We start from the raw sequence: 23672 nt of genomic DNA, 5'->3' as shown, positions 1-23672 counted from the left end.
TTATGTATGTAAACCCGATAGATTGTGAGTACACAATTCGGGGGTTTGAATGCGGTCAAATTTTCGCATTTTCATTGATTGACTCTAGACCTATGTTAAGGTCAAATTGTCCTGATTGATGTATCGAATATTAATATCAATGAGATTGACATGAATTTATTATTTCATTGGCTATTTCATTAAGTTCTTAAAATACTAAGGAAATCATGTACTTATTGTTGTAAGTTTCCATTTCGTAATTAAGTTACAAATTCGATAATGTTCGGAACGTAAAGCATATAATACTATGACTTTCCATAACCATTTCTGAAGGCTTATCAAGAATTCGTATTTTAGCTTATGGCAGAGTCATGCCGCCAAGAAGGAATCCCCGAAGCATTAATACTACCGGAACACCACCACCACCACCACCATCGATGGACAATGTTGTTTTTCAGGCTGCGGTAACAACAGCCGTGACAGCAACAATGGCACAAATGAGTAACAACAGATTAGGAGGACGAATAAATAGCTCTACTAATGGTCAACACCAGGATTGTTTTGGGGAATGCACATACAAGGACTTCACCAACAGCAAACCCATATCCTTAAATGGGACTGGAGGAGTAATGGCTCTATCCCAATGGATAGAGAAAACATAAGCAGTATTCAAGATCTGCTCAAGCCAAGATGGGTGCAAGGTAAAATTTGCTGCCTATACTTTCTCTGAACGAGCCCCAACATGGTGGAATGGCCTTGTTAAATCACTAACACTGGTAGTGGCTAACTCCATAGGATGGGGGAACCTGAAACAAATGCTCATGCAAGAGTACTGCCCGACAGGCAAAGTACAGAAGCTCGAGCAAGAGCTTTGGGGCCTTACTATAGTAGGCTTGGACATCACGACCTATACCAATTGGTTCAGTGAATTAGCAATATTTTACCCGGGAATGGTTGCTCTAGAGATCAAGAAGGTCGAGGGGTACATCTTGGGACTATAACCATAGATTCAAGGAAGTGTATTAGTTTCCAAGCCAGTTACTTTCGATAGCGCCAAATAGTTGGCACAGGCCCTCGTTGACCATGGTGTCTGCCAAGGATTCATGACTGTTGTTCCGGAGCAACCCAGAAGAAGCAACAACAACAACAACAACAACAGCACCAACAAAAAAAAGAAGAAGAAGTTTTGGAGCAAGAGAAAGGGTCAATTTTCGCTGGAAACTTCCAAGAAACAACAGATAGTGGCTTTCCACGCCGCTACTGCTCCCACCGCTATTCCTGTTCCCCTACACCAGCAAAGCAATATGCTGGAAACCTACCAAAGTGCGGAAAATGCAATTTCCATCACAACGGAAATTATCAGGAGATGCACTATAATAACTGCAACAGGAAAGGGCACACTTCCCGTTTCTGTAAGGCACCGGCATGACCAATCACCCAAGTTCCTAGAGTCGGTGTGGGCCAGCCGTGTTATGGGTGTGGCGAATTTGGGCACTACAAGAGAGATTTTGTTAAGGAAAGGAATGCTGGCGGCATAGGAAGAGTGCTGGCAATAAGGCAGAACGAAGCAATAGTTGATCCCACGGTGGTTACGGGTACGTTTCTCCTCAATAACGCTTATGCATGCATACTCTTTGATTGTGGTGAGGAGAGTAGTTTCGTGAGCCATGAATTCAAAAACTTACTTAAACAAAACCCCCAATCACTTAATAAGATATTTACAGTAGAAATGGAAAACGGTAAAACAGAAAGCACAAACGATATGTACGTAGGCTGCACGCTAGATTTAAATGAACACTCGTTCCAATTCGATCTAATGTCGATCACTATAAGAAGCTTTGATTTCATTATCGGTATGGATTGGTTAAGCCTTCACCATGCCGATATACTTTATCATGAAAGGGTTGTTCGCCTTAATCTGCCAAATGGAGAAACTCTTATCATTTATGGTGACAAACCCGATACCAATTTAAAAATCATCTCTTGCGTCCAAGCCCAAAAATACCTCCGCGAGGAATACCATGTTTTCCTAGCCCACGTGGTAGACAAGGAAAAAGAAATGATAGTTATCAAAGACATTCCAAAAGTCTGTGATTTCCCCGACGTCTTCCCTGAAGATCTTCCAGGAGTTCCATCAGAACGTCAAGTCGAGTTCAGAATCGACTTGATTCCCGGAGCTACCCTAGTAGCAAAATCGTTGTACCATCTAGCACCGGAAGAAATACAGGAATTATCCAGCCAACCTGAACGAGCTACTCAATAATGGATCCATCAGGCCGAGCTTCTCACCTTAAGGAGCACCAGTCCTATTCGTAAAGAAGAAGGATGGATTTTTTCGCATGTGCATCGATTACCGGGAACTAAAAAAGCACACAATCAAGAACCGATATCCTCTACCGCGCATAGACGATCTATTCGACCAACTCCAAGGAGCAAGCTACTTCTCAAAGGTCGATGTAAGATCCGGGTATCACCAGCTGCAAGTCATGGAAGGAGATGTTCCCAAGACGGCAATCCGAACTCATTTTGGTCACTATGAGTTTGTAGTGATGCCCTTTGGATTAACAAATGCACCGGCGGTGTTCATGGACTTAATGAACCTAGTATTTCGTCCTTTCCTGGACAAATTTGTGATCATATTCATAGATGATATACTCATCTATTCGAAGAGTAAAGAAGAACATAGTCAACACCTCCGGCAGGTCTTAGAAACATTAAGGGCGGAGAACTTATATGCAAAATTCTAAAAGAGTGAATTTTGGATTCGGAAAGTATATTTCCTAGGTCATGTTGTCAGCAAAGAAGGGATACATGTGGACCCTTCCAAAATCAAGGCAATCGAGAACTGGTTAGCTCAAAGAACCCTAACGGAAATCCAAAAATTCTTGGGCCTTGCTGGCTATTACCGAAGATTCATACAAAATTTCTCGAAGATTGCTAAACCAATTACCACTGTGACTCAGAAGGGTGTAACCTTCAGCGAGGAAGAAAGACAAGACACTGCGTTTTAAACACTGAAACAAGCCATATGAAGTGCACCTATCTTATTTGTACCAGAAGGAACAGAAGACTTTGTGGTCTACTGCGACGCATCAAACCAAGGTCTTCGATGTGTTCTAATGCAACGAGGAAAGGTCATCACATATGCCTCAAGACAACTCAAGATGCACGAAGTCAACTACACTACCCACGACCTCGAACTGGGAGCAGTTGTTTTCGCTCTAAAGATCTAGAGACACTATCTCTATGGCACGAAATGCACAATCTTCACCGATCATAAGAGCCTTCAGCACATTCTCAACCAAAAAGAACTTAACATGGGACAGAGACGATGGGTTGAACTACTGAGCGATTACAGATTCGAGATTCATTATCATCCGGGAAAAGCTAATGTACTAGTTGATGCTCTCAGTTGAAAGGAATACTCGGGTCGCCAAGTGAAATCCTTAACCATGACGATCCATTCACACATGTCCACGCAAATCAATGAAGCTCAAATGGAAGCCTTGAAAACCGAAAACGCGGTTAGCGAAGCCTTAAGAGGAATGGATAAGAATCTTGAAGTCAAGGGTGACGGAGTTCATTACTTAATGAATCGGATCTGGACGCCGATGTTTGGTGGATTCAGAGATGTTGTCATGAATGAGGCTCGTAAGACTCGATACTCCGTGCATCGTGGTTCACACAAGATGTATCTATACCTCAAGAAATTATCTTGGTGGCAGAACATGAAAGCTGAAATTGCTGCCTATGTAGGCAAGTGTCTGACTTGCGCCAAAGTCAAGCTAGAGTACCAAAAGCCCTCGAGATTATTACAACAACCTGAAATACCCGAGTGGAAGTGGGAGCGGATGACCATTGATTTCATAACAAAGTTACCCAAAACAGCAGGTGTACTTGACACCATCTGGGTGATCGCCGACATATTAACCAAATCCGCGCACTTCCTACCAATAAAGGAAACTAACAAGATGGAGAAACTAGCTCGAACTTACATCAGGGAGATTGTTCGACTGCATGGTGTACCAATATCCATTATCTCGGACAGAGATAGTAGATTCACCTCACGGTTCTGGCAGTCACTAGAAAAATCTCTAGGGATGAGATTAGACATGAGTACCGCTTACCGTCCAAAAATCGACGGTCAGAGTGAGAGGACCATTAAAACATTGGAAGATATGCTAAAATCTTGTGTGATCGATTTTGGTAAGCCATGGGATACACATTTACAACTAGTCGAGTTCTCATACAACAATAGCTATCACACTAGCATTAAGGTCGCTCCATTCGAAGCCCTCTATGGCTGCAAGTGCAGATCACCTCTGTGCTGGGCTAAAGTGGGTGACATGCAACTATCTAGAGGACAAGTACCTGACAACACTCTCACATCCCCGGAAATCGTAATAGAAACGACCGAGAGGATTGTCCGAATCCGGGAACGACTAATAGTAGAGACAGACAAAAGAGTTATGCGGACAAAAGACAGAAGCCGTTAGAGTTTCAGGTTGGGGACCGAGTACTATTGAAGGTCTCACCCTGGAAGAGATTAATATGTTTTGGAAAACGTGGGAAAATAAATCCAAGGGATATCGATCCAATCGAGATCCTTGCCAGGATCGGCCCAGTAGCATATAATCTTCGATGACTACATGAACTCAATAGCGTACATCCTACCTTTCATGTGTGAAACTTAAAGAAGTGCTTGTCCAATGAGACCTTCGTCGTCCCTCTGGACGAAATCGAAATCAACGAGATTCTCCACTTTGTGGAAGAACCAGTAGAAATCATGGATAGGGAAATTAAAAAAACAAAACAAATTTGCATACCCATTATGAAGGTCCGTTGGAATGTAAAGTGAGGATCTGGGAGCGCGAAGATCAAATGAAACAAAAATACCCACATCTTTTCCCTAGTCCATAAATACTTATCTTAGAATAAATTTTGGGACGAAATTCTCTCTAACGAGGGGATGATGTGACAACCCGATATTTCGAATCAATGTAATGACCTAAGTCAAGTACTGTAATCTACTTTTGATATAATAAAAATAGCGTCAAAAATAAAATGTTCAAAAGTCTCAATTGGGTTGCATAAAGTAATAAATATCGTAACAAGGTTTTCAGAAATGTAAAGAACACAAAAATCCAAGTTATAACAAAGAAGTTATGACCAATCAAAAATTCCGCAAAAAAAAAAAAAAAAAAAAAAAAAAAAAAAAAAAAAAAAAAAAACAGGTAAAACACTGTTAAACGTAACACATGAAACTTCAATAAATTAATTTTTAGCGTTAGGTATCTAAATGAAAGTTGTAGATATCATTAAACCGTGAACATACATAAAAAGAACGTCCAAATCTGACTTCGTATGAGGAAGTTATGATTTTTATAACTTTCAGAGCAGCGCTAGACATCTAAAAACTCGAAATAGAGATCGAGCGAATTTTAGCCGACGCAACCTAAACGAGAATTGAAGATCTTGACAATAGTAGTACAACGGTAAAAAGACAGACGAAAACAGACATCAGATGAAGAAATTATGAATTTTTAATGGAGTTTCCTGTCATGGCCTATTAAAAATATATAATTAAAAATAAAATCAAAATTTGCCAATGATTTTTAATTGAAAGTTGTAGATTATATTCTCACATACGCGTGGATATAAATAGCATCAGAAACGGAGCTCGTATGTGAAAGTTACTCATTTTAGAAGATTGGGGCACACAAACCAAGGGGGAGTATGCTATCGCGTACGAGGGTACGCCCAACGTACTCAATGCTGGGCCTCGGATCGATAACGCCTCCCCTATTGCGTTCTAGCCCATCCTATCCGAACTCCGATATCCGACGAAGACATCATGCATGACGTAATCCCTGCGTACGCGAGTACGCCCAACGTACAAGGTCGGTTCCCACCACTATAAAATGGGATGCGAGGCTTCCGAACCTATTTGCCAATTTATAGCTTTTCTCCCACATTTTCTCACTTTTGAGCCTCTCAAAACTACCTCGAGGCCCTGGTTACGTATCCAATCTTCGACGAAGGTCCGAAGGTCAGAAACTCTCGAGAAATTTTCCACTCTCCGGTCGAAGTGCTGCCCGAGAAAAGTCTCGTTTTCTTCAAATCATCACACTTACCAGGTGAGTTCATATCTCTATATTTTTACATCTTTACAACATTTTAGGGGGGAAAATACAAGTGAAATGCAAGAAAAACTTATGTTAAAATGCAAATCGTTACACACAGTTTCTAATGCTTTATCTACATTTTTTGTAAAAATGTTAAATAAGTAAAATAACGTTATTACAATTGTTATACTTACATACAAAGTTGGTAATACATCAAGTTTTATCATTCAAATGAAACACACTTTTTGAAAACCATAATAGTTATAGTTTACGAGATATTCATGATATTTTACATACTATAAAAACTTTAAAGAGGAAATACTTACATTTATAAGAAAAACGGACTATTCATACGTAAATCTATTTGATACTAACTTTTGTGAGACATTTGACTTCACATACTTTCAAGTACGCATTTCAAGTACTATGTTATAAACCATAGTCTCTTGTAGGGAGAGTGTGATACATGTGTACAGATCTATACGGGATTGACAATCGCGCACCTAAACTGTTAGCTTCAGTTACACCGGAAGATCTGGGGTGACAAAGATCATAACACTCCAGCGCTTGAAGAACGTTGCTACAGCTAGTCTGGGTCAATATTACGGTTATAGAACTTACTTGAAGTATTAAAATTTTGTTTACGGGGTTATCAAATGCCTGAGGGGTTATATAAATATATATAAATCTACTTACACAATATTAGGTATGGAAAATACTTATGCATTCCGATTTTTGAAAATTTTATAACTACCATTCATCTATGAAAAATATTTTATTTCTAGAAACAAACTCAGTTACTTTATACAAAAGGCATACAATTCTTATACAAACACTCTTATGAACTCACCAACTTAATTGTTGACACTTTTTTCAAAACTTCTTGTATTTCTCAGGGATTCAGTAATACAGGTAAACAACAACTTTTGGGGAAGGGACGCTAAGGCATCAATTTCAAACTTATTATATCATTATAATGTAATTTATTTTGAAACATGTATCACAAGCAACAATGTAAAAATTTAAATTATATTTATGGTGGTTGAGTTTGCTTTCTTTACTATTTACTCAATTGTTATGATACTACATCATGTCATCCACCCTCGAATGATTCCACCGTTCTGGTTTGGGGTGTGACATTTGGGAACCAAGTTAGAGCTCCAGTTAGGACTGAAGTTCAGTTGAGTGTTAGGTCAAGTTCGGGTTCAACCGGAATGAGAGTGTTGTAAGTCTGCGGGTGTAGCCATAACATTCACTAGCAGCCAGATAATGGTAGAGTGTTGTAAGTCTGCGGGTGTAGCCGTAGCATTCACTAGCATTCACAAAGTGATAGAGTGTTGTAAGTTTGCGGGTATAGTCGTAGCATTCACTAGCAGTCAAATAGTGATAGGGTATTGTAACACTGCGGGTGTAGCTACAGCATTCACTTGGTTGGTTGATAGCATGAGCGCATTATTAGGACGGGGAAGGAACATTGGCACCCACCAGTTCGGGTGCAGCAGTGAGGATATAGAGATCCACGAATCAGATTTCGGACTTACCCAGATGGATTAGATCTGGTTGAGCCGGTGATATGACTGTAGGAGCAACACTACAGTTATGGGATTAGGGAAGAAATGGACTATATGAGATTGCTTGTGGTATAAGGCTACCATTGGTTAGGTAGCAATCAGTTTTAGTCTTGGATTTTCTGACGTCAAGATTCGACGTATGGGCCCGATCGGTTGGATCGGGAGGTTGTAAGAACTGTAGTGGCATGATAACTAGTGGCAACTAGTTCCAAACAAGGATTTCGTATGAAAGTCGTGTGAGGTGACTACGTGGGTGCCCTTTGGTTCCGCAGTAGGGTTGGAACCCGGTACTTCAGATGACTGACGGATGAATTGAAACCGTAAAGGTCTCGATAGATTTTGAAAAGCGGTCATGTAGCAACATGCCATTTCCGGCAATTCTAGTTTTGGGAAATGTTAGTATTTGCATTATAGGTTGCAAGAACGGAAGAAATAACAGATTGTTTGGATTATGCTAAGTAGCCTGCAGGGACACTTAGTTTGTAATCATGTTTGTAGTAGGAATCTCGAGTTTTCAGAAGTTGAGTAGGCAGTTGAGGGAGGAGTGGACTGGGTTCAACAATAATGATTCAGTATGAGCGGTTTGTTAGGGAATCAGGTCATCTCGAGACAAAAGGTTTTTGGGCTTTGTGAAGTTTGGTCATCGCTACCCCGGGAAGGCTAGGGTGTGCCCAAGATAGTGACCATGTTACTAAAATGGTTAAGCGTGTAAGGAATGGTAAGGAATGATTTCGAGGATGAAATCTAATTTAAGTGGGGGAGAGTTGTAACACCCCGTTTATTAAATAAATAAATAAATTATTAAACGGAAAGAAGCCCTAAAATCAATAATATTATAGCAAGGTGTTGTTCTCGAGGGTTAATTGTTACAATTTTAGAAGTTGGGGGTTAAAAAGTGCAAGTTCTAGAATTAATTTGAAAAGGATTTCCGAAGCCAGCATCGGTTTGGTAATAAATGGATTTAAATTGAAAAGATTTGAAGGTTTAGGGGGATTATTGGTAATATAGGGATCTATTATAAAATGAATTTATGGGATCAGGGTTTAAAAGGTAAATTTAGGATTGTGCTGAAAATAATATGGGGAGGAGGGACCAAAAGTGTATTTCCGGCAGTGTAGTTTGGTTTGGAGTTACTGGATTTGTTCGATCCCTTTATCCTCTCGTCAAAAGGGTGCAGCCAAAGAACCCTAATCCTTATTTCAAAGATCAGTCGCCCCCGAGGAATGGAAGCCATTCAGCCACAACTACGTCTCGAGCCTACTACCACCGTTCTTTCGCCATCAAAGAGCCACAACGTCGATACCGGAGACGCCGAAGATTGAAGGTCCGATGAGCCGGTTGATGGATTTCGGGACAGAAGAGGATCAATAAAGAACCACGATGTCGTTGTCGTCGTTTCCCAGTCGGAGAATCGCGCGCATCCATCCTTGCTGCCAATCAGCTGCCGTCGCCGCTACCCCGAGCAGTTAAAGAGTAGTGGTGCTGCTCCGACTGCCTCTTCCACCTCGAGGGCAGCCATGATTGGTGTATTGTTGCTACTAGTTTATTGATTGTATGTGTGTTTTATTTGGTCGAAAATCCATCGCCACCACCTCATGGTGGTGGCTGCCACCGCGTTTTGCCGCCCAATTCCGCCACCAGCCACCATTGGAGGTGGCTGTGTGCGTGTACATTATGTGTGAAATGAGATATGCTATTTTTTTGTGTTAAGATTTCGAGCCACCGCCATTGATAATGGTGGCCGCCGCCGTGAGCCGTCGCCGGTCACCACCGCCCAAGGTGGAAATGGGTGGTGCCCGACCTAATAGGGCCCTAATGGACCTAAATGCCTATTTTTGGACTTGGTTGGTTCGTTATTGGGCTAAAAACCTTAGTTAGGGTTTAGAAAACCCTAATTGTGATTTTGTTGGATTGGGCTTATTGGGACCCACTTTTGGGCCATTAGGATTGGATTGTGTATTAAGCTCAAATTACTCCGTATCATTTACTGAGTGGAATAATGGACTTAATGGGTTAAGTGAGATAACTTAACCCTAATCATCATTTCATGTGAAAACCCATATTTGTTGGGCTTAGAGTTGGGCCTAGATGTTTTGGGCTATTGATGGACCATCCAGGAGCAAGTATAAGAACTAGAGTATTGGACTAGGCTATTGGATAAGGCCCATTGCAGAGGATTGGGCTCAATTTGGAAAATTGGGCCATGGACGGGCCATAGTTGGGCCTTGAAGATTATGATGAATTAGACTGTTGGATGGCCAAGTGTTTGGACCAAATAAATGGTTGGGCCTTTTAAGTAAGACCATGTGAAGGATTTGGGCCCAATTTAGAAAATTGGGCCATAGTTGGGCTTTAGTTGATTATTAGACTATTAGGCCTTTGGATTGGGCTTTAGGCGTGAATGAAGCCAAGTTCGGGGTAGAGTAGTCTTTTACCCCCAAGCATGGACTTATGATTATAAGTTGGAACCTAATTATTAATTAGGTGCTATTTTGATGTTGACAGATTTGGGAATCTGTCATCCAACAGCTAGGATTTTGTCATCAGGACTTTAGAAGTGTGAGGTGAGTTTTCCTCCAGTAGGAACTAGTCTAACGCAACAATGTCGGCCCGTTTATGTAGTTACAATAGGCCGGGGTAAGCCTGATGTTCGGTCCGATGTCGGGGTAGTCCCAATAAGTAGTTTTGTATGCTTGATGTCTTTATGATTCATGCATGTTTATGTTATGTGTTATGTGTTCCGGACTCCGGTCTGATGCGGGGCAAGCCCGATGCAGTTTATGTATGTTATATGTTTGACTTTATGTTATGATTCAATTTATTCCGGACTTCGGTCCGATGCCGGGTGGGGCCCAATGTCGTGGGTAGGGCCCAAGACATTCGGTACTTAGGTCCGATGCCGGGCGGGGCCCGATGCAATGGGCAGGGCCCAAGCAAGTTCGGACTTCGGTCTGATGCCGTGCAGGGTCCAATGCCGTGCGGGGCCCGATGCAGTAGGCAAGGCACAATATGAGTTGTATGAGTTATTGTATGGTATGTGGTAGTTTAGGGAGATATTTGGTATGATTGGAGTAAGGGAATGTATTTTCATGAACTACAAATCCTACTAACAGGTAAGTTATCTAACTAGTAATTTTGTTCAATTGCATGCTAGTTAGGATGAATGATTTGGAAAATCAAATTTCATGTATAATTAGAGAAAACATAGATCCATAGCATTTAGGGTTGCATGTGCACAATAAGGATGTTAGAGTGCTCAAAACGCATCAGTGGTATCAGAGCCTAGGATTGTTTTCTGTTATACTTGATGCTTATTAATTTTCCAAGTTGAAAAAATTGATTTTCTGGCTTCTGACTGATGAACACGCTGAGTCCACTGGTTGACTCAACGAGTCCACTCAGTAGCAGACCAACTCGATGAGTTAGGTTCATGCACTCGTCGAGTTGATGGCTCTTGGTGCAGGATTTCCAGTTTTTGGCCATAATTGGATTAGGATCATTACCACGAACTGTTTTTTAAAACATGAAATTTGTTTTCTTGATATGGTAGTGATCATGCTTATCGAATTAAAAGATAATTATCAAAATTTCAAGATTTGTATTAGTTTATAAGATTAGGCTAAATTGTTGCAAATTGTTGATATGAATTATCTTGTCTTATGAGTTTAACTAGAACACAGGAGTGGCAACGACGACGGTCGTCGAGTCTGTGGCAGAGGAGTCCTTAGAAAAACAACGAGAAAGAAAGAGGGATCGAGTTGCGGTGAACGGAACCTATTCCGACTAACTTGGACAATAGATCTGAAGAAGAGGCAAGGTAAGGAGGAGGCAGAAATCTTAGAGGAAAGAGCCATCCGGAGATGAGAGATAAGAAAACGAGAAAGTAGACGAAGTCGAGGTAAGAGATATGGTTTGGTGTCGGAAACTATTTTATTATTTAGGAGGAGAAAAAAATATGGAACATAATGAAGGCACCTCTAATAACTATATAGAAGGTCATCGGAGGTGGGGGGCGGCGACTACAGATTGTGTTCAGGAGTAAGCTTTTTAACATAAAGCTCTGATACCATAAAGTTTGGTATCTCTCTGTATCGATCTTCTCATTAACTAAATGAGGATATAAATGCAATGATATCCCTTTAACTATGGAAAAGATATACACAATATATTACATCAAATAAACACAAGATAATATTGTAACATTTGGATTTCCAGGTATGATAAAATGAGTATTTAATTTCGATGTTATGAGGAGTAACTCAACGATTTGGCGCCTTAACTCGTCGAGTAGGATCACGACTTGGTGACGTGGAAAATCAATGGACTCGATGAGTCAGCAAGCGGACTTGCCGAGTTAGCGTTGTTAACAGAAACCCTAATTCTCTCGGGCCTGGGCCTATTTAAAAGCACTTATAGCCTCCCTGGCCCCTTCCCATCAGTGTCTTCGTCCCTTTAGAGACACCCTAGAGTTATTTGTGAGCTAAAGAGGAGAGAGAGGGTATTTTGAGGTCATTTCTTCGAGAAGAATGTCAAGGGTGTTGCAAGGATCTCAAAGGAGAGTTAGTGGATCAGTTTCATCTTCATTTCAAGCTTCAGATCTGGTACAAGTTCTTGTGCCTCTTGCGTTTGAGTTGGTTTCCCTTGTTGGTTAAGTTAGACCTTGTATCACCTTACTGATGGGGTTTTGGGTGCATCCAAACCCTTTTTCGAGTTATTTTGTAGATTTGGACCTTGAGAGGTCCAGAGAACCTGAAAGTAAGCGTCCATAAGGGAGTTACCTTGGAGCTTTGAAGCTATGAAGCTTCAATGGAGTCATAATGATGTATAGAGCAAAATACACCATGCATGAGACTCAAGTTCAGACCTTTACGTGACTTTTGGGTGCTAGAAGGCAAGATCTATAAATTAGAGAAACAGATCTGACGTCAGAAGGTCGAATGAGGGTTGCCATGGAAGAAACTCGCCGAGTCCATAAGGGAACTCAACGGGTCGGATTGTGTTGCCCCACGATTCATGACCAGTGGTAACCCGTCGAGTGGAAGGTTCACACGACGAGTCGAGTGAGGCTTTAGAAGGATCCAGAGGATACGCTTGGACTCGCCGAGTCACCCATGTGCACTCGACGAGTCTGGTCAAAGTTTGACCGTTGACTAGAGTTGACTTCAGTTGACCTTAGGGTTTTGGTCAAGCTAATTTAAGAGAGGTCAAAGAGGGGTAGAATGGTCTTCTACCCATATTTTTAGAGATGAGAACATGAGAGGATTTTGATTAGAGATGTTATGCTGTTGGTAGGAGGAGGCTAGGTTGGGATATTCGAGCACGAGAGTTTATCCGACTTCATACGAGGTGAGTCTTCCCATTATACTTTATGTACAGTGGTAATTATGTGTGACTGGAAGGTCTTATGTGCTATGAATAGAATGCGATGTATGTTGTTATATGATGTGTATGTGCTATGTATGTTATGAGTAGTATGGTATGGACCGGAAGGTCATTATGATATGGACCGGAAGGTCAACAGTGTATGGACCGAAAGGTCAAGATGATGAGGACCAGAAGGTCTACCAGGGTTTGGATGAAAGTCCCCTGAGACACATGGACCGGAAGGTCTTGTAGAGATATAGCCTTGAGTGGTGTATGTGCATATGTGGTTTTTTAGGGAACTCACCAAGCATTTATGCTTACCGTGTTATGTGATATGTGTTTCAGGTACTAGAGCGGATCGCGGGAAGGCGCCGGCATGATCTTTATACACTGATGAAGATTTATCTACTTGAGATTCTGGGGTTGTTTATTGAGATAATATGTGATACAATGGATTTTGTTATGAATGAAATTATGTTTTAAAAATGAAAAATTGTTTGAAAATTTACGTTGATACAAGTTGGTATCAGAGCCTTGATTTGAGGGATTCGGATGCACCTTCGGGCGTATCTGAACTCAAACTAAGGATTTGAGAAAGTTTTATAAAAAGAAACAATTTCTAAAAAGAGTAAAGGACTTTGAGATCTCCCCAAATACCCTTTCATTGTGTGTTATGGGATCTCCCCAAATACCCTTTCATTGTGTGTACGATCAGCCAACGCTCAGACGGTGATCTCCCCAAATACCCTTTCATTGTGTGTTATGGGATATAATATGATATATTATGCATGCTAGAGTAGGCTAGGTATTAATATTAGGAGTAGAGTGGCCTAATTTGTGATGCCTTAGCCTAGGAGATCACTACTGCTATGAGATGCTTCGAGAGTGAGTGGGTAGCAGTAAGGAGCTTATGAGATGTCTACCGAAGGGTAGCCTATACTTAGCGAGATGTAGAGTATTGTGATCAGGGATCCTAGGAGGAGGACTTGGAATGAATGCTGATGTGGTGTGGAAGGTAGTATAGGACCCGTACTACTGGAAGCGCTAGATCAGTAAACAGTCCAAGTAAGAATCCTGGGGATGCTAAGGAAAAGTAGGGCTGAGTGATCGAGTGCAAGTATACTCGAGGGAGTCTCTGATTTCTTTTATGTTGGGAGACAACATGGTTGGTTCACCACACACACCGGAGAGCAGCGGTTTTAGCGATGATGAGATTCGCCGTATGATTCATCACGAGATGACTGCGGTGATCCGGAAGGCTAATCCGGAGGATTCTAAAGTAGCAGATTAAGAAGTGATGAAATGGTTCGAGTACCACGATAAGTAGCAGATTGAGAAGTGATGTCATGGTTAGAGTACCATGATAAGTAGCGGATTAAGAAGTGATGTCATGGTTTGAGTACCATGATAAGTAGCGGATTGAGAAGTGATGTCATGGTTCGAGTACCATGATAGGTAGCGGATTGAGAAGTGATGCCATGGTTCGAGTACCATGATAAGTAGTAGATTGAGAAGTGATGTCATGGTTCGAGTACCATGATAGGGCGCATATTGAGAAGTGATGTCATGGTTCGAGTACCATGATAAGTAGTGGATTGAGAAGTGACGTCATGGTTCGAGTACCATGAGTTGTAGAAGGTCGAGAGGTGATGTCATGGTTCGAGTGCCATGATTTGAGGTGGACTGAGAAGAGGGAATGTGGTTCGGGTACCATGATTCATAGAAGATTAACAGGAGATAACATGGTACATGTATCATGATTCAAAGCAGATCGAGAAGTGACACACGGTTTGAGTATCATGACATGTGGTTGTTAGTGTTTCTGGTTTTTACCTATTATTCCATGGGGATTGTCTAGACTGAGATCAGAGGTGAATGAGTATGGGGCAAGAAGGCCATGATGAACAAGTTTTAGTGGAGCATCCCTTGAAAAGGGAAATCGAGTGAGCTCCGAGGGATTACGAGTGATATGCCAGTTGGACTCACAAGACTCAGGGATGAGTAGGGATGGTGCGTTATGGGATAATATGGTCTAGGCTGGGCGACCGACCGATAGTGGAGAGGTCACTTTTTGTGAACCAAGTGGTACTATTTCCATTTCCTATGGGAGACATAAGAGGTGCTGAGATTTCGGTTTTTTGAGTTGGGGGAGGGGGGTGGGCCCTATAGGATTGCACGGATGGTGATCTTCAACTAGAGTATATGGCAGTAGGTCTGCCGCGAGGTAAAGATATATCTTGAACAGGTCGTCAGTGGGGACTGAGATGGTCAAGGACCAGAATACACTATAATTGAGTATAGTAGGGCATGTGTTAGCTGCAGCGTCGGTCGATCAAGAGGAGTATATCAGGGTGGTGGCCCTTATTGTCTTTGATGGGTATTAAGAGTGGAAGTATGGTTTCTGCTCTTATGATAAGTGACGTGATGGAACGTTGGTTGAGGAGTCGATGATGAGAAGTACGGTAGATCATTAATTCCAGACTAGGACTTAGGGTTAATACTGGACAGTTGGGAGGTCCGGTGATGGAATGGTGTGAGATTATGAATGACTAGAGGCAGTCATGGTGGGATGTTCTGAGGATTTAATCTGAGTTTCGGGGCATTTGGAGTTGCTCGATCTCTGTCGAGAGATCATTGAGCATTACGTAGCAACTTCCAAGAGTAGGTGCGATGTTACTGGTGGAAACAGTCTATTGGATAGATTGCTGGTGTGCCGATTGGGGATGGTTTAAACCCTAAGTAGGGGAGAACCAGGTATTCTATTGAGGGGGTCAGAGATTCGGTCAAGAATGGTTAGAGATCTGGATATAGAGACCGGCAGTGCGAATTCATGAGCCCTGGGTTATTGGTGATTGAGACGAGGTGTAAAGAGAGATAATGAATGTGTTATGTTTGAAAAGGATGAATGCCTCCACGGAAAGTGGCTATTGGTCGGAGACCTTTGGGTGAACGGAAATTCTTCGAGGTCATAATGGTGAATTCGAGATGGTTGGCTCGTAGGGTGAGTTCGGCGGTTGAGAAATTCTTGTTTAATGATGGGGCTATTAGTCAGCTTGGGAAGGGCAGAAGTTGATTAGACAACCAATTTCAGGTTGTGGAACAGGAAGATCAGTGGATGAGATGAGACGTCGTGAGGTTCTATGTGGTGTATCGAGGTATCCGAATTTAATGCATTGGATTTCAGATAATTTTGAGTCTTGAGTGGAGACAGCATGTGGTGGGTCAAGCATCGATGATTCCAGTGGGAACCCTTTCGGTTAATGATAGCAAGAGAGATTGTCCAAGAATATGGATTGCAGCATGGAAGGGTGTTTTGTTATGACGATTGTCCCTAAATATAGTGATGCATAATTTGGGTAAGTGCATGCACCTATCTATGATTGATATGCGGAATGTGTGAGTCAGTCAAAGGTTGTTGTCATGCTACGAGAAGCCGTAATACTCACTAGTCAGAGGTTGTTGCGATGCTACGGGAAGTCGTAGTACTCACTAGTCAGAGGTTGTTGTGATACTACGGGAAGCCGTAGTACTCACTAGTCAGGTTGTTGTGATGTTATGGGAAGCTGTAGTGCTCACTAGTCAGAGGTTGTTGTGATGTTACGGGAAGCTGTAGTACTCAATAGTTAGATGTATGGTGATACTGCGGGAAGCCGTAGTACTCACCAGTCAGTGAGAGGTTGTGGTGATACTGTGGGAAGCTGTAGTACTCACCAATCAGTGAGAGGTTGATGTGATGCTACGGGAAGACGTAGTACACACTAGTTAGCAAGAAGTTGTTATGATAAAATAGTCTTTGATCAGAGCATGGCGCAGAAGAGTTTTAGGTAAGGGGTGGCCCTAATTTATGACTTTTTGGAAACCTGGTGGTCGGACTAGGGGCGAGACCAGGGTCTCCTCAATGGTAGGGACTCGTTATGTTCTAAGTAATTTATGGTCATCGCAATCCGAAAGAATGGGATAAGTGAGGTACGCATGGGTTGCGGGAAATGAGTTCTGAGCTGAGTGCTTCGTTGGGATGAGTGGTTCCAACTCTGGGTCGGACCAAACTCTCGAGTTTGAGTTTGGCTCTGGTGGTGTGTTGGATAGGCGAGATGAGATTCTGGATTCTGAGGTGGGTTCCATGTTGAGGGGTATTGTTTGTCATCTGATGTCTTAGACCTATGTCGGTTAGTACTCGGGTACGGGAGGTACTGCAAATGGCATGGAACTATGAGTAACAGATGACATAGGTCGGGGTTGAGTCGATCTTCAGTTGGGAAGGTAGCATTCGCTTAGGGTTAAGCGAACTTCATTACTTGTGTGTAACATTGGGCCGATGTAGTTATAGTAAGAAGGAAACCATGGAGATGGTTGGGATAATGCAACGGATGACCCTGGAGGTTCAACTGTTGGGTAAAGATCTGACCCGGTACTCAGTGTTAAAAAGGGATACGAGGAATGGAGCCATGGCCTATGATTTTTAGATGTCCAAGGACACTTCAAAGCGAGCACGATTATTCTTTTGTGTTTGAGGGCAGAGAGTTAAGAATTCTTTGTTCGGTTGGGTTCCGATAGCAGTTGAGTGGATGAGCCCTAGTGGGACATGAACCCTTCCATTTCTTGGGTCGTGATTCAGATGGTTGCTATGTTTGGTATGAGGGATCGGTAGTCGATTGTTGGATTATGTCTGGAGAGAATCAGAAGGGTTGGTTTTCCCCCGGGATTGGGAATCCCTGTTGGGATCCAGGGGTCCAGAGAGGATGGAAGATGTGTGCACGAGATCCAATCGATGGTGCCATTTAGTATTGGATTCGATCGCTATGTGGAGGATCGATTTCGAGGGCGAAATCTAATTTAAGTGGTGGAGAATTGTAACATCCGAATTTTTAGGTATGATAAAACAAGTATTCAATTTCGAAGTTATGAGGAGTAACTCGACGAGTAGGCGCCTTAACTCGTCGAGTAGGATCGCGACTTGGTGACGTGGAAAATGAATGGACTCGACGAGTCGGCAAGCGGACTCGCCGAGTCAGCACTGTTCACAGAAAACCTAATTTTCTTGGGCCTAGGCCTATTTAAAGGCAGTTATAGCCTACTTGGCCCCTTCCCATCAGTGTCTTCGTCCCTTGAGAGAAAGCCTAGAGTTATTTGTGAGCTAAAGAGGAGAGAGAGGCTAATTCGAGGTCATTTCTTTGAGAAGAAGGTCAAGGGTGTTGCAAGGATCTCAGAGGAGAGTTGGTGGATCAGTTTCATCTTGATTTCGAGCTTCAAATCTGGTACAAGCTCTTGTCTCCCTTGTGTTTGAGTAGATTTCCCTTGGTGATTAAGTTAGGGCTTGTATCGCCTTATTGATGGGGTTTTGGGTGCATCCAAACCCTTTTTCGAGTTATTTTGTAGATCTAGACTTTGTGAGGTCCACTGAACCAAAAAGTAGGCGACCATAAAGGAGTAACCTTGGAGTTTTGAAGTATGAAGCTTCAATGGAATCATAATGATGTATAGAGCAAAATACACCATGCATGAGCCTCAAGTTCAGACCTTTATGTTACTTTTGGGTGCTAGAATGCCAGATCTATAAATTAGAGAAATAGATCTGACCTCAGAAGGTCGAATGTGTGTTGTGATGGAAGAAACTCCCCGAGTCTATAAGGGAACTCGACGAGTCGGATCGGGTTGCCCCGCGATTCATGACCAGTGGTAACCCGTCGAGTGGAAGGTTCACACGACAAGTCGAGTGAGGCTTTAGAATGATCCAGATGACACGCTTCGACTCGTTGCGTCACCCATGTGCACTTGACAAGTCTGGTCAAAGTTTGACCGTTGACTAGATTTGACTTAAGTTGACCTTGGGCTTTTGGTCAAGCTGATTCAATAGAGGTCAGAGAGGGGTAGAAGGGTCTTCTACCCATATTTTTAAAGATGAGAACATGAGAGGATTTTTATTAGAGATGTTATCCTGTTGATAGGAGGATGCTAGGTCGGTATATTTGAGCACGAGAGTTTATCCGACATCATATGAGGCGAGTCTTCTCACTATACTTTACCTAGAGTGGTAATTATGTGTGACCGGAAGGTCTTATATGCAATGAGTAGAATGCATTGTATGTTGTTATATGATGTGTATGTGCTATGTATGTTATGAGTAGTATGGTATGGACCGGAAGGTCATTGTGATATGGACCGGAAGTTCATTATGATATGGACCTGAAGGTCAACAGTGTATGGACCGGAAGGTCAACAGTGTATGGACCGGAAGGTCATACGGGTAGGGCCTAAAGGCCTACCAGGGTTGGGATGGACGTCGCTTGAGACACATGGACCGGAAGGTCTTGTAGAGCTATAGCCTTGAGTGGCGTATGTGCGTATGTGGTATTTTGGGGAAGTCACTAAGCATTTATGCTTACCGTGTTATGTGATATGTGTTTCAGGTACTAGCGAGGATCGCGTGAAGGCGTCGGCATGATCTGTACACACTGATGTAGATTTATGTACTTGAGATTCTGGGGTTGTTTATTTAGATAATATGTGATACAATGGATTTTGTTATGAATGAAATTATGTTTTAAAAATGAAAAATTGTTTGAAAATTTACGCTGTTACAAATATGGGAAGTATATAGCCTAAGAGTCCCCTACAGTTGGAGGAGGAGGAAGCCGGATGCTCAAACTATCTCTGAAGTCAAGGAAAAGTTGATGTGGCAGACCTTTAGTGTAGATGTAAGTCTACTTGTAAGCGGATGGGACATGTAAGACTCATTGTTTACCAATACCAACTTTCTCCCAGACAAATTGTATGCCCATTTCCACGTGTTTCGTGCGCTGATATCGAACAGGGTTTCCGGATAAGCAAACAACGGAGACATTGTCACAATAAACAAAGGTGGCACGTTGAAGAGGAGTGTGTAACTCAAGAAGTAAATTGTGTAGCCAACAAGCTTCGGCTACAACATTTGCAACACCTCTATACTTAGGTTCAACACTAGAACTAGATACAGTAGCTTGGCGTTTAGCAGACCATGAAATTAATTTATCACCTAAGAAAACACAGTAGCCTGACGTGGATCGTCTGGTGTCCAGATAGCCTCCCCAATCGGCATCAGTGTAGGAGAGTGTAACGCCTGTGTTTCTGGTCTTGTCATTAATGTTGATATAATAGTCTAGGTTATCCTTTGTAACCCATTTTGAAATAATAAGAATGTATTATTTGAATATTATGTGATTTGATTAAATAAGAATAAAAAAATAAGCGTCAAAATTTAAGTGTAAAATAAACCCGATATTTTTACATAAAGTTGTAGTGGCCGAAATGAGGTTTCTGAATATATAAAGAATGCCGAAATCCGAGTTATAACGAAGAACTTATGACCTGTCGAAGTTTCGCGACAGAACCGGTAACGCTGAATGACGTAAAAAGTGAAATTTATGTTAGAGCGATATTTAGCCTTAGTGATCTAAACGCAAGTCGTAGAGTTCGTTAAACTGAGAGCGTGCATAAAAAGAACGCCCGAATCTGACTTCGTATGAGGAAGTTATGATTTTCTGAAGTTTCGACTTGGCGGTATGCAACCCGAATACTTGATTTGAGATCGAGCGGCCTTTAGCCGAAACAATCTAAAAGAGAATCAAAGATCTCGTTAGTAGTAGCGAAGCGATAAAAAGATAGGAGAGAACGGACATCGGATAAAGAAGTTATGAATTTATAATGAAGTTTTCTTGTCCCGGCTTACTAAAAATAAATAATAAAAATAAATTCAAAATTAGCTGACGGAGTCTAAATGAAAGTTGTAGAGCGTAGTCTCACCTACGCGTGGATATAAAGAACGTCGAAAACGGAGTTCGTATGAAGAAGATATGAATTTGAAAACTTTATTAAATAATTAATATATAAATTTAATTGTTAAATCCGATATTATCCGAAGGGGAGTCACCGGACTTATCCGGGTTACGCCCAGCGTAAGGCTGTACGCCCAACGTACAGCGAAGCATGAAGACCCTCGCACTCGAGTTCTTCGGATACGTAAGCAGTGACGATCTGAGGCGTACGCCCAGCGTAATGCGAGGCTTCAGCCTCCTATAAAAGGCATGCAAGGGCTGCCTCATTCCTTTGGAAATTTCTTCCTTTCTCTCTAGCTTTTGCCTCGATTTGCGTTCCATATATATCCCAAAACCCTGGTATTATTCCTGAGCCCCGAAGCAAGTCCCGAAGCCCCGAAGATCCCGAGAAGTGCGATTCTCGAGCCGAAGCTCTGCCCGCGAGGAGCCCGGTTTTTTGTGAAGATCATCCAAATCTACGTAGAAGAATACTACTTCTACAACCCGTAGTGCTGTCTGATCATCTTCTGATCAGGTGAGTGTGCAGTTACTTTCTTCTAACGCATAATTACGAAGTATTTTATACGAAATACATGTTATGTGTATATTTTGTTGGTTATATGTGTGAATGTATATTCACTTTCTTCTAACTCATAGATCTGATTTATTCTCTATGAAATACATGTTATATGTGTGTGCCTCATCTGTTATGTGGAATATGTATTTATTGAACATGTTATACAAGTTTTAAACTATGTATCAAAATATATATTTTTATCTACTAACGTGTTGGGTAGAACATAGGTAGATAGTTGATGTGTGATAAACAGATGAGAGACCTCGTTGTTGTTGATGATCTAGTTATTCAGCGGAGTATGGATAACGACCACAGACTCTTTCTAGACAGTCTTGTGGAACGCTAGCAGGCTCATAACCTATAGGTGTTGTGAACGATGTGTTCACCGGTGTACTCTATTCCCCTCATGGTTGCCTTTAGGACCTTTATTGCTAAGGAAGCCCCTTTGCAGTAATGTCCGTCCCGATGAAAATCCTAGATTAGGTCCCTTTTAATAGATGTTTTTGGGACGTAAAGTGAGGATAATGGGAATGGGTAATTGGGTTATTGTTATTGTTGTTTGGTGAATTAAATATAATTATTTATTGTGGGTTAAAAACCCTATATGCTCACCAGACTCCCAAGCCTGACTCACTCAGTTTATTTATACTACAGGAAGTGGCGCAAGGGCATAAGATGGATGAATCATCAAGTTGTTTTGTTTACTAGTCTGTATATGTATATATTTGTTGAATTACTTGTAATGTTATCGTTTATGCTTTATGGCCTGTATCGGAACATGACATCCCGAGTTTTGATTATATAATGAAAATACATTTCATTATGAAATGCTTTGGTAAATATTATTTTATCACGTTTTGTTTTTGGGAACAAATTCCGCAACTCTTTTAAATCAAAAGGATTTACTCTTAAATTATTTTATAAATCATAAATGAAACCGGTCTTTTCTGGCCGTGATTTTGGGGATGTCACAGTTGGTATCAGAGCATTAGTTTAAGCGAACTAGGAATTTGTAGGATTTCTAGACTTGAACTTAAAATGCTAAGTGAAGATTTTGTGGTGTGTCTGTAATCTTTTAGACACGAGCACTAGTTTATTTTAGGAAAGTTGCCTAAAATGCTTTTATGTGCTAAATGTTATATGTTGCCATGTATGATATTATTTGTTCGGATCTATGGTCTGTTGCCGATCGAATCTGGAAACCTTATGTGTATAGGATTCTAAGCGTATGGTTACAATATTAGAACTAACATGTAAACGTTTCGGAGTGATATGGAAGACCGTAATATCTATCATGGATGAGGATCTAATTTCACCTTAATCGATGTATAGATCAAGAATGGCAAGAACAAGAAGTGGTGCTGGAAACGCAAATGAAAACAGGAACCAACCACCTGTGATTGAACCAGTTGCGGTTGAAGCTGCTGCACCAGAACAGATCACCATGGCTGGAGTGCAAGATGTGATTCGGGCTATGTTAGCCGAACAAAGGGAAGAAATACGACAGATGTTGCATGAAAATAGAGGGGAACCAATCATACCTATTGTCGAACCCGAATTGATTCCCGAACAATCGGAGGAAGGGAAAAATAGTTGTATTGTGAGTCATGTTGGGACTCAAGAAGAACGAAGAAATAATCCAGAAAGAAGAAACAACAAGGATGGGCGAATGTACAAGAATTTCTTGGGCGCCAAACCGCCAAGTCTTTCTGGGAGCCCAAAGCCTGTTGAAATTATGGATTGGATCTCTGAAATGGAGATGGTATCTGAAAGTTGCGACTGTAGCAACAAACAGAAGATTGTCTTTGCAGTTAGACAACTGAAGACTGGAGTCTTGAGCTGGTGGAAGTTGTTGGCAGATACTAGGCCACGAGGAGAAGCCCTGAAAATGTCATGGGAGGAATTCTTGGAACAACTAAGGGTGCAATATTGTTCAGAGATGATTGATCTGAACAATGAGTTCCAAAACTTGAAGAAGGGGAGGATGAGCATAGATGACTATGCTACTGCATTCACTGAGAAAATGAAGTTATTTACGTACCTTGTGCCAACAGAACTCTCCAGGATCGAGAGGTTCGCTAATGGACTGCCTGCCGACTTTGGTCCGATAGTCAAGATGGCAACTACTCTGAAAACAGTTGTTCGAGCAGCTAAGAATGTGGAGGCCCAGCAGAAGGAAAAGGGTCTGGAAAGGGTAGAGGTTGGTGAAAAGAGGAATTTGACGGACCTTCAGGGTCCGACAATAAAAGTAAATTCTCGAAGTCTA

Source organism: Lactuca sativa, chromosome 9 (genome assembly GCF_002870075.4).
Source record: "Lactuca sativa cultivar Salinas chromosome 9, Lsat_Salinas_v11, whole genome shotgun sequence".
Classification (NCBI taxonomy): domain Eukaryota; kingdom Viridiplantae; phylum Streptophyta; class Magnoliopsida; order Asterales; family Asteraceae; genus Lactuca; species Lactuca sativa.
This window is presented reverse-complemented; position numbering follows the sequence as displayed.